General features: G+C 44.6%; 1 protein-coding gene across 1 annotated transcript in view; it reads left to right on the top strand.

Moving 5' to 3' along the window:
- Nucleotides 1-1,391: 1,391 nt before the first annotated feature.
- The window catches only part of LOC141107967 (uncharacterized), a 54,020-nt gene continuing 43,387 nt past the window's right edge, over nt 1,392-12,024 (top strand). The window contains exon 1 of the mRNA XM_073599074.1: nt 1,392-1,819. The gene's annotated coding sequence lies outside the window, so the exon portion shown is untranslated. The remainder of the gene's footprint in view (nt 1,820-12,024) is intronic.

Here is a 12,024-nt window from a genome sequence, read left to right as displayed (position 1 = left end):
GTTTATACATTCCAACAAAAAAGAATTATGCTTGTGTGCGCACATAAGGCGTGAATATGCACATTTACTATACTGCCCATCCATTTTCATGCAGGAATGTTCGGCCAGGAATCTGAAGTTCATAGATGATTACTGTGTCCAAGTACCCTAAAGGAAGAGGAAAATACAAATATATTTTTCAGGAAGGCGCTGTCTGCAGATGTCATTAACCGCTTGCCGAGCGTATAACTTACATATAAAGAAAGAATCCAATCTGGATCCGATCTGTGGCCAACTCCCACTGATTAGACACAGCGGGAGCTGATTGGCCGGGGCGGCGGACTTGATGTCTGTCGGCACCCGCCGATGCTTCAGTACACAGATAGAATGGCGATCTGCCTTGTTTACTGTTCTGTCAGTACAGAAGGCATGGATCCTGTGTCTCTGCAAAGTATGCAAAGCAGGGACACCGATCCATGCCTTCCACTAGCACAAGCGCCTCCCCCACAGTAAGAAAGCACTGGTCAGGTACACATTTAACCCTTTGAGATCACCCTGGATGTTACCCCCTTCACAGCCAGTGTCATTAGTTCAGTGACAGTGCATATTTTTAGCACTGATCAATGTATTAGTGTCACTGGTCCCCAAAAAGTGTCAGTTATTGTCCAGAGTGTCCAACACAATATCGCAGTCCTGCTATAAGTCACTGATCGCCGCCATTACTAGTAAAAAATAAAAAACAAATAAAAATATCCCATAGCTTGTAGACGCTACTATAACTTGTTGTGCAAACCAATCAATATACGCTTATTGGAAATTTTTTTTACCAAAGACATGTAGCACAATACATATTGGCTGAAATTGATGAAGAAATTAGATTTTTTGCATTTATTTATTGGGTATGTTTTATAGCAGAAAGTAAAAAATATAGTTTTTTTTTCGGTCTTTTTTTGTTTATAGCACACAAAATAAGAACCACAGAGGTGATCAAATTCCACCAAAAGGAAGCTCTATTTGTGGGGGAAAAAAGGATAAAAAAAAATTTTGGGTACTGTGTTGCATGGCCGTATCGCAAAAAAATGGCCTGGTCATGAAGGGGATAAATCTTCCGGAGCTTAAGTGGTTAAAGGAACACAGTGGCTGGTCATTTATTTGTGTTTAGAGTCACAGCAGTGTAAATAAAGTTGGGTGAATTGGAAGTGAATGAATACACTGGGGCGATCGGAATTGATGGAGTGCTCCTTTAACAGAGCAGCATCCTGAGGACACATGAGGCGGGGTCAGCCGAAGTGACATGTGTCACAACCGCTCCTCCCCCTTCAGGCTCACCAAAACACCGATATCCCCGCCCACATTGTATACTACTAATTCATTCTTCGGCTCCCTGTCCTAAAGACACACCCAAGCCGCGCCTCTCCTATTGTGACGTCCCCCATCCCTTACTTCCAATTGGCTCGTTCCTCCGGCGCTGCATTCCTCCCCGAGGCTAGCAGATTTGAGAGCGATCTCCGCGCTGCTTTCTATCACAGACCCAGCGGGATGCAGGACCAGACAGAAACCGCTTTCGCTGATTGGCTGGCCGGCCCGCTACTCAGGGGATTCCTCGCTGTGATTGGAGAGCGGTCTAATCCTCTTTTCCGTTTCCTGTTTGGGTTTTTTCTGTAACAACAATACAGAGCTGGCAGGAGGCAGCGGGACTGTCCCGGGTAGACGGAGCAATGAGGAGCGCTCCTGTGTACTGGCTGTGGGCGGTATAGAGGGAGAGCCTGCACCGCCATATACTAACAGGACCGGCATTGCTGCCCGCTGTGTTATCTACAGGAGAGTCTGCACACAGCAGGTGAGACTGGGACAGTATGGGAGGGGGGACTACAGGGCTCAGCATGCCCACAGTCACATGCTGCTTTCCTGGCTGTCATACTCATCCCTGGGCTTCAGTCCTTTCTGAGTATGGAAATGCTGGGCTGTGTCTGCACCACAGAGGTATACACGCCAGGCAACCAGAATTTTCATATCGCCATGCCTTATACTAAACCCAAAAGCAAACATTTATTATATTGCAGCTTACCAATTCTTATGTGATGGCTGCATTAGTTTTTTTTGTTTTGTTTTTTAGACTTTCTTTTAATGATCGGTTCTCGAATGTAACGTACACACGATTCGAATGTCGTACGAAAACTGTCGTCCGAGGAAGAATCGTACGATTTTCGGATTGTGTGTACATTACTTTCGAGAGCCGATCACGACAGTTCATCCGATATTATTCGATCGGACCAGCACAGACATTTTCCTCATATGATACCGGATCGTATGATTTTCGTTTAGTCAGTATAGTCATCTGAAAAAACAATACAAATACAACACATGACATCACTTCTGATTTTTATTTTTTTTCTGTCATACGTGCATTTTCAAGTGGAAAAAAGCCGTACAATATTCAGATCGTGTGCACGGGCCATAAGTCTGTTTTTCAATGGAACAAGCTGTCTTGCAGATGTAGCAGTTAGAGAGATAAGACAAACCATTTAAAGGAGTTGTAAAGGCAGAAGTTTTTTTTTTTATTTTAATGTGTTCTATGCATTAAGATAAAAAAACCTTTTGTGTGTAGCAGCCTCCCCGGGACCCCCCTAATTACCTGAGCCCCATCTCTCTCCAGCGATGTCCACGAATGTTTAAGCCGTCTGGGACACTTTTCCTCATTGGCTGAGACACAGCAGCAGTGCCATTGGCTCTTAATCAAAGTCAATCAGTCAGCCAATCAGGGGAGAGAGGGTTCCAGGTCGGGGCTCCGTGTCTGAATGGACAAACAGAGCTGTGACTCGGCTCCAGCGCCCCCCATAGGAAGATGCTGACTGTGGGGGCACTCAATAGGAGCCAGGGCAGGAGCAGCAAAGAGGGACCAGAGAAGAGGAGGATCCGGGATGCTCTGTGCAAAACCAACTGCATAGAGGAGGTATGTATAACATGTTTGTTATTTTATTTTTTCTTTAAAAAAAAACAAAACAAAAAACTAGACTTTACAATCACTTTAACACTGACAGAAGTGCTTACAATGTTCAGATTTTATGTGAATATAACCTTTATCCCAAACGGAACAAAACTGATTACTGTAATTTTTTGTAAAGTGTGAGCTGGAGTTCAGCCTCACTTTGTTAGTGTATCTAAATCTGCTAGTACAGCTAAGGCTGGCCATACACAGTGCAAATTTAGTTGCAGGAAAGAAATTTGCATGATTCCCCCATTAACACAGACAGTGTTGACGGGAATCCCTCCTGCTGAGCAATTGTCCTCTCTTGATGGGGGAAGCTGTCCCGCCAGGAGAAGACAATGATTATCGCTATCTGCTGTAGCAGCCACTAGCAATAGTCGCATGGAAATCTGGCAGGCTGGTTGTTCCCAAGTTAATCGATCAACCTGGTACATTCAGCCTGCCTATTAATGGTTCAAATCTTGGCTGGTTCCTGATGAACCAGCCGAGATTCGAACTGTGTATGGCCGGCCTAAGGCCCCTTTCACACAATTGGCCTGCTCAGATCCACCTGTTTGTTTTTCAGGTGTATACGAGCGTGCCACCCATTGACTTCTATGGGCAGGCAGATGTCAGTGGCGATGTGTCTGCTGACACCCCCCTGCCATCCGATATGTTTGCCGTCCATCCAGCGGATTGTATGAAAACGGACAGGCTTCATCTGATCTCCCCGTAGAGAACAGCGGGGCTCTGACGGGTCCATCTCCACTCACTGTGCAGGGACGGACCTGTCAGAGCCCCACTGTTCTCTATGGGGAGATCGGTTGAAGCCTGTCTGTTTTCATCCGATCCGCTGGATGCATGGCGAACGTATCACCAATCCTTGGTCAACGGAGTGATTCCTCGCTGAGCTAGTGGAGTCCGTCCAGCGGATCTGCCCCGCGTGAAAGGGGCCTTACACTCCCCTCCCCCCAGACTGACAATGCTGCTGTTCAAAGGTGCCCCCTGTGCTCCTTCATCCAGAGTGGGGGGGGGGGACTCTGATACAGGAGGTTTGTTACAGGCTAGGTCACCAGGGAAAAAAGAAAACAAATGCAGCCACCACATCTAATGATTGGTAAGCTGCAATATATTAAATTTCTGGTTTGTGGGATTAATACCGCTATACAATCTGATTGTACAATCTCTTTTACGCCTTGTTTAAACAGTTGATGTAAAATTATGAGGTTAGGCTGAGGTTTTACTGACTGCATGTTGGTACACACTGACACAGCACAACAAAAACTGTACCACCGGTCTTATTTGATGTGCAGTACTGCTGCCAAACATGACCTATTCAAGTGAATGGGGCCACACGGCAATGTGTGATTTGCTGCATGGTGATGTGGGATCCTAAGGGTTAAACAGGCGTCCTGTAGATGATATATTGCCTCCTAGCCACATGTCAGATACCTTTTTGAAAGGAGATTTACTGTGGGTTACTTTTCAGAGGAGTGTCGAACAAGTGTAAACAAGCTGCAAGATCATTACTACATCAACCATTCGGTGCAAGGGTCTGCTTAAAGTGGTTGTAAAGTCACAAGGTTTTTTTATCTTAATGCATTCTAAGCATTAAGATAAAAAGCCTTCTGTGTGCAGCAGTCCCCCTAATGCTTATCTGAGCTCCATTCTCTATCCAGCGATGTTATAGGGTTGTCTCGTTTGCCTGGGACTCCCCTCGTCATTGGCTGAAACAGCAACGTGGCGCCATTGGCTCCCGCTGCTGTCAATCAAAGTTAGTCAGCCAATTTGGAGAGAAAGGGGGCGGGGCCGGGCCGCAGCTCTGTGTTTGAATGCATACACAGAGCTGCAGCTCGGCTCAGGTGCCCCCATAGCAAGCTGCTTGCTGTGGGGGCACTTGTCAGGAGGGAGGCACCAGGGGCTGCAAAGAGGAATCGAAAAGAGGAGGATCTAGGCTGCTCTGTTTAAAACCACTGCAACAGAGCAGGTAAGTATAGAAGGTTTATTATTTTTAGGAAAAAAAAGAGACTTTACAATCCACTTTAATTCAATACAAATTGATGGGATTGATTAGTTACATAGTAGATGAGGTTGAAAAAAAAGACACAAGTCCATCAAGTCCAACCTATGTGATTATATGTCAGTATTACATTGTATATCCCTGTATGTTGCGGTCGTTCAGGTGCTTATCTAATAGTTTTTTGAAACTATCGATGCCCCCCCGCTGAGACCACCGCCTGTGGAAGGGAATTCTACATGCTTGCCACTCTTACAGTAAAGAACCCTCTATGCAGTCTAAGGTTAAATCTCTTTTGTTCTAATCTTAATGAGTGGCCACATGTCTTGTTAAACTCCCTTCCGTGAAAAAGTTTTATCCCTATTGTGGGGTCACCAGTACGGTATTTGTAAACTGAAATCATATCCCCTCTCAGGCGTCTCTTCTTCAGAGAGAATAAGTTCAGTGCTCGCAACCTTTCCTCATAACTAATATCCTCCAGACCCTTTATTAGCTTTGTTGCCCTTCTCTGGACTTGCTCCATTTCCAGTACATCTTTCCTGAGGACTGGTGCCCAGAACTGGACAGCATACTCCAGGTGAGGCCGGACCAGAGTCTTATAGAGTGGGAGAATGATCGTTATATCTCGGGAGTTCATCCCCTTTTTTAATGCATGCCAATATTCTGTTTGCTTTGTGAGCAGCAGCATGGTATTGCTTGCTATTGCTGAACCTATCATCTACTAGGACCCACAGGTCCTTTTCCATCCTAGATTCCCCCAGAGGTTCTTCCCCCAGTGAGCAGATTACATTCATATTTTTGCCACCCAAATGCATTATTTTACATTTTTCTACATTAGACATAATTTGCCATGTAGTTGCCCATCCCATTAATTTGTTCAGATCTTCTTGCAAGGTTTCCACATCCTGCAGAGAAGTTATTACCCTGCTTAGCTTAATATCGCCTGCAAATACAGAGATTAAACTTTTCAACCCATCCTCCAGGTCATTTATGAACACATTAAATAGGATTGGTCCCAGCACAGAAACCTGGGGGACCCCCCACTACCCACCCCTGACCATTCTGTGTACTCCCCATTTATCACCTCTGAACTTGCCCTTGTAGCCAGTTAGCTTACCCTATGGTCCATGCCAATGGATCTTACTTAGTTTTTTGGATTGTAAGCTCTAACGAGCAGAGCCCTCTGATTCCTCTTGTACCAGATTGTAATATAACTGTAATGTGTGCCTTTATTTTGTTAAGCGCTGCGCAAACTGTTGGTGCCATATAAAACCTGTATAATAATAATAAACTTTTATGGGGAACTGCGTCAAATGCTTTTGCAAAATCCAGATACACCACGTCTACGGGCCTTCCTTTATCTAGATGGCAGCTCACCTCCTCATAGAATGTTAATTGATTGGTTTGGCAAGAAGGATTCTTCATGAATCCATGCTGATTACTGCTAATGATACCGTTTTCATTACTAAAATCTTGTATATAGTCCCTTATCCCCTCCAAGAGCTTGCATACTATTGATGTTAGGCTGACTGGTCTGTAATTTCCAGGGATGTATTTTGGCCCTTTTTTAAATATTGGTGCTACATTGGCTTTTCTCCAATCAGCTGGTACCATTCCATTCATTAGAGTGTCAGTAAAAATTAGGAACAATGGTCTGGCAATTACTTGACTGAGTTCCCTATTGACATCTGGTCCCGGTGACTTATTAATGGTACATTTTTCCAAGTCTATTTCTAATTCTGTCCTCTGTTAACCATGAGGGTGCTTCATGTGATGTGTCATGAGGATAAACACTGTAGTTTTGGTTACTGAAGCTCCCCCGATTCCCTCGTGAAGACTGAGGAGAAGAATAAATTCAGTACCCTCGCCATCTCCCCACCCTTTGTAATCCAATCTCCTTCCTCGTTCTTTATGGGGCCAATACAGTCTGTCCTCCTTTTTCCTGTTTATATACTTAAAGGATTTCTTAGGATTTTTTTTTTTTTGCTCTCCTCCACTATGTGTCTTTTGTGTTCTATCTTTAGCCGCCCTAATTGCACCCTTACATTTCTTGTTGCATTCTTTGTAAATGCTGATGATGATCCCTCAGCCTTGTATTTTTTGAAGGCCTTTTCCTTTTACTGTATATGCATTTTTACATTGGAGTTAAGCCATTCAGGACTTTTGTTTACTCTTTTAAATGTATTTCCCAATGGGATGCACTGGCTAATGCCCTTATTTAATATGTTCTTAAAGCAAACCCATCTCTCCTCCAAGTTCTTTGTTCCTAAGATTTTATCCCAATTTATATCTTCAATTTTTATATCTTCTAGCAAGGTTCATCATTTAGGGAAGGTTGCTCTTTTGAAATGTAATGTCTTTGTATTCCCCTTATGTTTCCTATTTGTGTGATTTATACTGAAGCTAATTGACCTGTGATCGCTGTTTCCTAAATTGCCCCTTATTTCCACATCTGTGATCAGGTCTGTATTGTTGGTAATCAGTAGGTTTAGTAACGTTTTGTTTCTAGTTGGCACGGCTACCATCTGACCCATGAAATTGTCCTGCAAGACATTTAGGAACTGGTGAGCCTTAGACAAATGCGTGGTTCCCTCCACCCAGTCTGTCTGGATAATTAAAATCCCCCATTATGATAACACTTCCCATCCTTGCTGATAATCCAATTTGTGATAGGAGATCCGTCTCCCCCTCCTCCCTCAGGTTAGGGGGCATTGGTGAACATGGCACGTAGTTTAGACTGGTCGCATACTGTTCTCTTATTGAGTTCCGAGATAGCAAATAGGACTTGTTACTATATTTACCTCGGGTTTATGTGCTTTAGTCAACCTACCGCTAATGCTCCCGATACTGCCCTCTGGATAATGTTCTGCGCTGAACACCCCCCCCCCCCCATCTTTCGGCCATCTTAACTCCCAGCAGATCTCCACCCTCCTCATTTAGGTGCAGTCCATCTCCTCTATAGAACTGGCGACCGACTGAGAAGTCGGCCCAGTTCTGCAGAAACCCAAACCCCTCCTTACTACACCAGCTACTTGTTTACTTCCCTAATCTCTTTCTGCCTTTCTGATGTGGCTCGAGGTACCGGTAGTATTCCTGAGAATACTACCTTGGAGGTCCTTTTCCTCAATTTAGCTCCTAAGTCCCTAAAATCGTTCTTTATGACACGCCATCTGCCTCTGACATTGTCATTGGTGCCAAGGTGCATCATGACAGCCGTGTCTTTGCCACCCCCTCCCAGTAATCTGTCCACCAGATCCGTGATATGCGGAACCCGAGCCTCCGGTAGACAACATACAGTTCGGCACTTCAGGTTTTTGTCAGAGATTGCCCTCTCAGTCCTTCTAAGAATTGAGTCCCCCTACTACCAGAATCTGTCTTTCCTTTCCCTTCGCCTCCCCCCCCCCCCCCTCACTAGAGGAGTTCTTCCCCTGGCAAGTAGGGGAGCCCCTCAGTTCCAGCGGTACTGGTCCCTGACTGGTTTCACCAATGTCACTCAACTCATCCCAATAAGCATACTTATTGGGATGTTCCAGCGCAGGATCGGCCTCCCTGGCACTTTCACCTCTAACCTTCCTAACTGTCACCCATCTACTTTTTTCTAGTGCCTGCACCTCTTTTGTCCCCACCTGCCTCTGTGCTGGCCCCTGCCAGGTACGTTCCTTGCTCTCCTTTAGTATGGAGGGTCTTCTCAGTACTGACAGTTGTTTCCTTAGATTCAGAACCTGGGCTTCCAGGGAAACAATGTGCTTACGTTTTGCACAGCAATATTTGCCCTCGATCAGATGATCAAAGAACGCATACACGCCGCAAGATGTGTCACACCCGCCGGGCATCGCACCTACTAATTTAATGAGGATTGGTGATTATACACTGTCCAAATTAACAACTAGCTTCCTGACACTAGTACTCAACAATACAATACACAGGCAATCGCAGCCCACAGGTACACTCAATACTCATGTGCTAATGATCCACACTACTCGGGTACTCCCAATACTCGGGTAGTTGTGTCCTCTTATGACTTAGTTGATGGTAGATCCAAAGGAGATTGTACAATCAGATTGGATAGTCAGTCGTGAACCCATCAAAGACGTTACAATCTCTTTCAGATCTATACTTATGAGGTGTGATTTATTCTCCCCCTGTAATGAAGCAGATGATGGGACTTTAGTGTAATGTGAATGCTTGTGTGACCTTGTCTGCTCAGATCACGCTGATCTTTACTGTCCCTGCCGCCCGACTCAGGGGGTACCCATTCATTCTGTATGCTGATATTTAGTGCACTACGATTCTACATCTCTATGCTAATTTGAGGATCATCGCCCCATCTTTTCATTCTCAGCTGGAAGGATCTGTTTGGCAGCTCCCATGTTTGTTGGCAGGATTGGATGAAGTAGACATCCCTGGCTGAACTGTATTTCTGGGAGACCAGACAAGTCTTTATGGTCAGCCGCTATTCCTGTCAGTCACACAGCTAAGAATACTGATGGCAGGGCTTTCTGTGTTGTAGGAAATGTGTGTGTGCGCGCGCGCCGCTCAGGCTCATTGGTAAAGGGGTATGTAATCAATGCTTTTGCAGCCGCTGCTAGAGTGCTGACAGGGGATGGAGCCCGTCCTGGTTCCTATAAGGCTTCAGAGAACAATGGGGTGGCCCCTAAAATTCACACATCTAGGTGTCCTGAAGTGGTGTGTAGAGTGACAACCTCAGCCTGGACTCCATCCAGGCCACGCCCCCCCAAGGCGTTTCACTCCACCCCCCAGAGCTTAGTCATGGGGGTCTTTCTGTGTTGTGCCTGCTTCCTAAGAGCCCGTGTCTGTATCTTGTACAAATTGTGTGTTGATCAGATGAAGCGTGCAGAGTATGGCAGCAGTTGTATGTAAACCGCATGCTTTCAGCAATGTTTGGATCTCCAGTTGAAGGTTCCATTCACACCTGTTCAAAGCTATAAAACGCGCAACATTAAACTGATTGTAAAGGTTATGATTTATTTTAAATAACAAACATGTTATACTTACCTGCTCTGTGTAATGGTTTTTCACAGAGCAGTCCTGATCCTCATCTTTTTGGGTCCCTTGCCAGTGCTCTTCTCCCTCCCTGCTGAGTGCCCCCAATAGCAAGCTGCGTGCTATGGGGGCGTTCGAGCAAGCTTGCTGCTTTGAATGGACATTGTCCATTCAGACACAGAGCTCTGCTTGGCCCCGGTCTGCCAATGGTTTCTGCTGAGTTTCCCAAGGATCCCCATCCTTCTGAAAAACTGACCGGGTAACTGATCGGTCTGCTCATGTAAAAGGGTCATTAGGTATCAGCTGTAATTTTTGGCTACCTGGCTCCTTGCATTAGTCCAGCCCCTTATTATGGGATTCTGTCTTCCAGCCAACAATTGTACTGTACAGTTGTTTAAATCTACAAACAGTTGTTAGGGCCCATTCATATTGGCTTTCTGGTCAGGTCCGCTTGTCAGTTTTTCAGGCAGACCTAATTGGAAGCAGCATGTGGATATAAATGGACTGTTGTCTGTTTACACCTGCCTACTCTGAGTTTGTCCTGGTCTTAAAAAAAAAAAAAAAAAAAAAAAAAAAACGAAAAGGTCTGCATTCTTTTCTTTGTTTTCAAACCTAAAGATGATGATTTGGAGGTAGCCTGATGTAAGATGACAGCAAAGTTTGATTACATTTGGCCACCCATAGATCTATCACAGGTCCATTGTCTGTCGGGCACAAACTGAAGACACGGATGTAAAGAAAAACTGACATCCGTTCCGTTCTGCTCTGATTCAGCAGGGGATCGGTTCACAGATCCCCTTTCAGATCAGACCAGACCCCACTCCATGTAAAGAGCCCTTTAATGGATGCTAGCAATCTTATCCAACCGTAGTGGAAAAGTCAGTCTGGTTCAGTTGTCCTTTTCCTCGTTTGCCATAACACATAGGGCCTGCTTAAAAATCTTTTTTTCAAAGAAGTTCCTTCATTTTAGTTGATATTTTTGTACTGTTAGCAGCAAACTGGTTAATAAACTGTTGTCAAGCATTCTGATTAAAAGGGAAGGCTGATTAATCCCCATTTGAGATTAACAGGTTCCAGCAAGGACTCTTTTATTCTCTAGAGAATCTTCTATGGTTCTGGTTGTATTAAGGTTTCTTTGAAGACATCCTACACTTTAGAAACATACAGATTATTGCTGTTTATCTTGTTTAGGAAGAGGTGTAATTGTGTATTTCAGTGTGGGAATCTCCTGTAAAAGTGTGTTCCCTGCCCGAAGAAGCTTGAAGCACTGACAGATGGGCACAATAATGGGAAGAGCTGTGGAAGCTTATCACAGTTGGTGGCAGACACTGAGGAAGGAGGTCAGCAGCTGCCATGGGCAGTGAAGTCTGGATATTTGAGCTCTTCAAAGGGAATCTAATCACATTTTTATTTTTTTCTGTTGAGTTTGTATGGTGTGAAATATACATAATTTATTTTTATTTTTATTTTTTTACAGTTTTGCTTCATTTCTGTGAAAAGGCCGAATAGTGATTCCCTACAGGGATCCTAAAAGATTGACAATTGCCTCTGCTTCCCACCAGTGATGGTTTTAATAATTTCCTACAGACAGTTAACCTGACTATATGGGTCATGGAGAATCTTGACAATTCTTGTTAGATGTACAGTGCTAATTATTACGAGCTGTGGTGGGTTCATGCTTTCCAGGTTGTGCTAATTATTAGGAGCTCTGGTGGTTCCATGTTTTCTGGGTTGTGCTAATTATTAGGAGCTCTGGTGGTTCCATGTTTTCCAGGTTGTGCTAATTATTAGGAGCTCTGGTGGTTCCATGTTTTCTGGGTTGTGCTAATTATTAGGAGCTCTGGTGGTTCCATGTTTTCCAGGTTGTGCTAATTATTAGGAGCTCTGGTGGTTCCATGTTTTCCAGGTTGTGCTAATTATTAGGAGCTCTGGTGGTTCCATGTTTTCCGGGTAGTGCTAAATATTAGGAGCTGTGGCGGTTCCATATTTCCTGGGTTGTTGGTCATGACTGCAGTTAGTTGCAGATCCTGTGATCAGCACATGTAGGTTGAACATA

The sequence above is a fragment of the Aquarana catesbeiana genome, linkage group LG09 (assembly GCF_042186555.1).
Source record: "Aquarana catesbeiana isolate 2022-GZ linkage group LG09, ASM4218655v1, whole genome shotgun sequence".
NCBI classification, from domain to species: Eukaryota; Metazoa; Chordata; class Amphibia; order Anura; family Ranidae; genus Aquarana; species Aquarana catesbeiana.
Note: the sequence above shows the minus strand (reverse complement) of the source record. Positions and strands in the feature narration are given on the sequence as shown.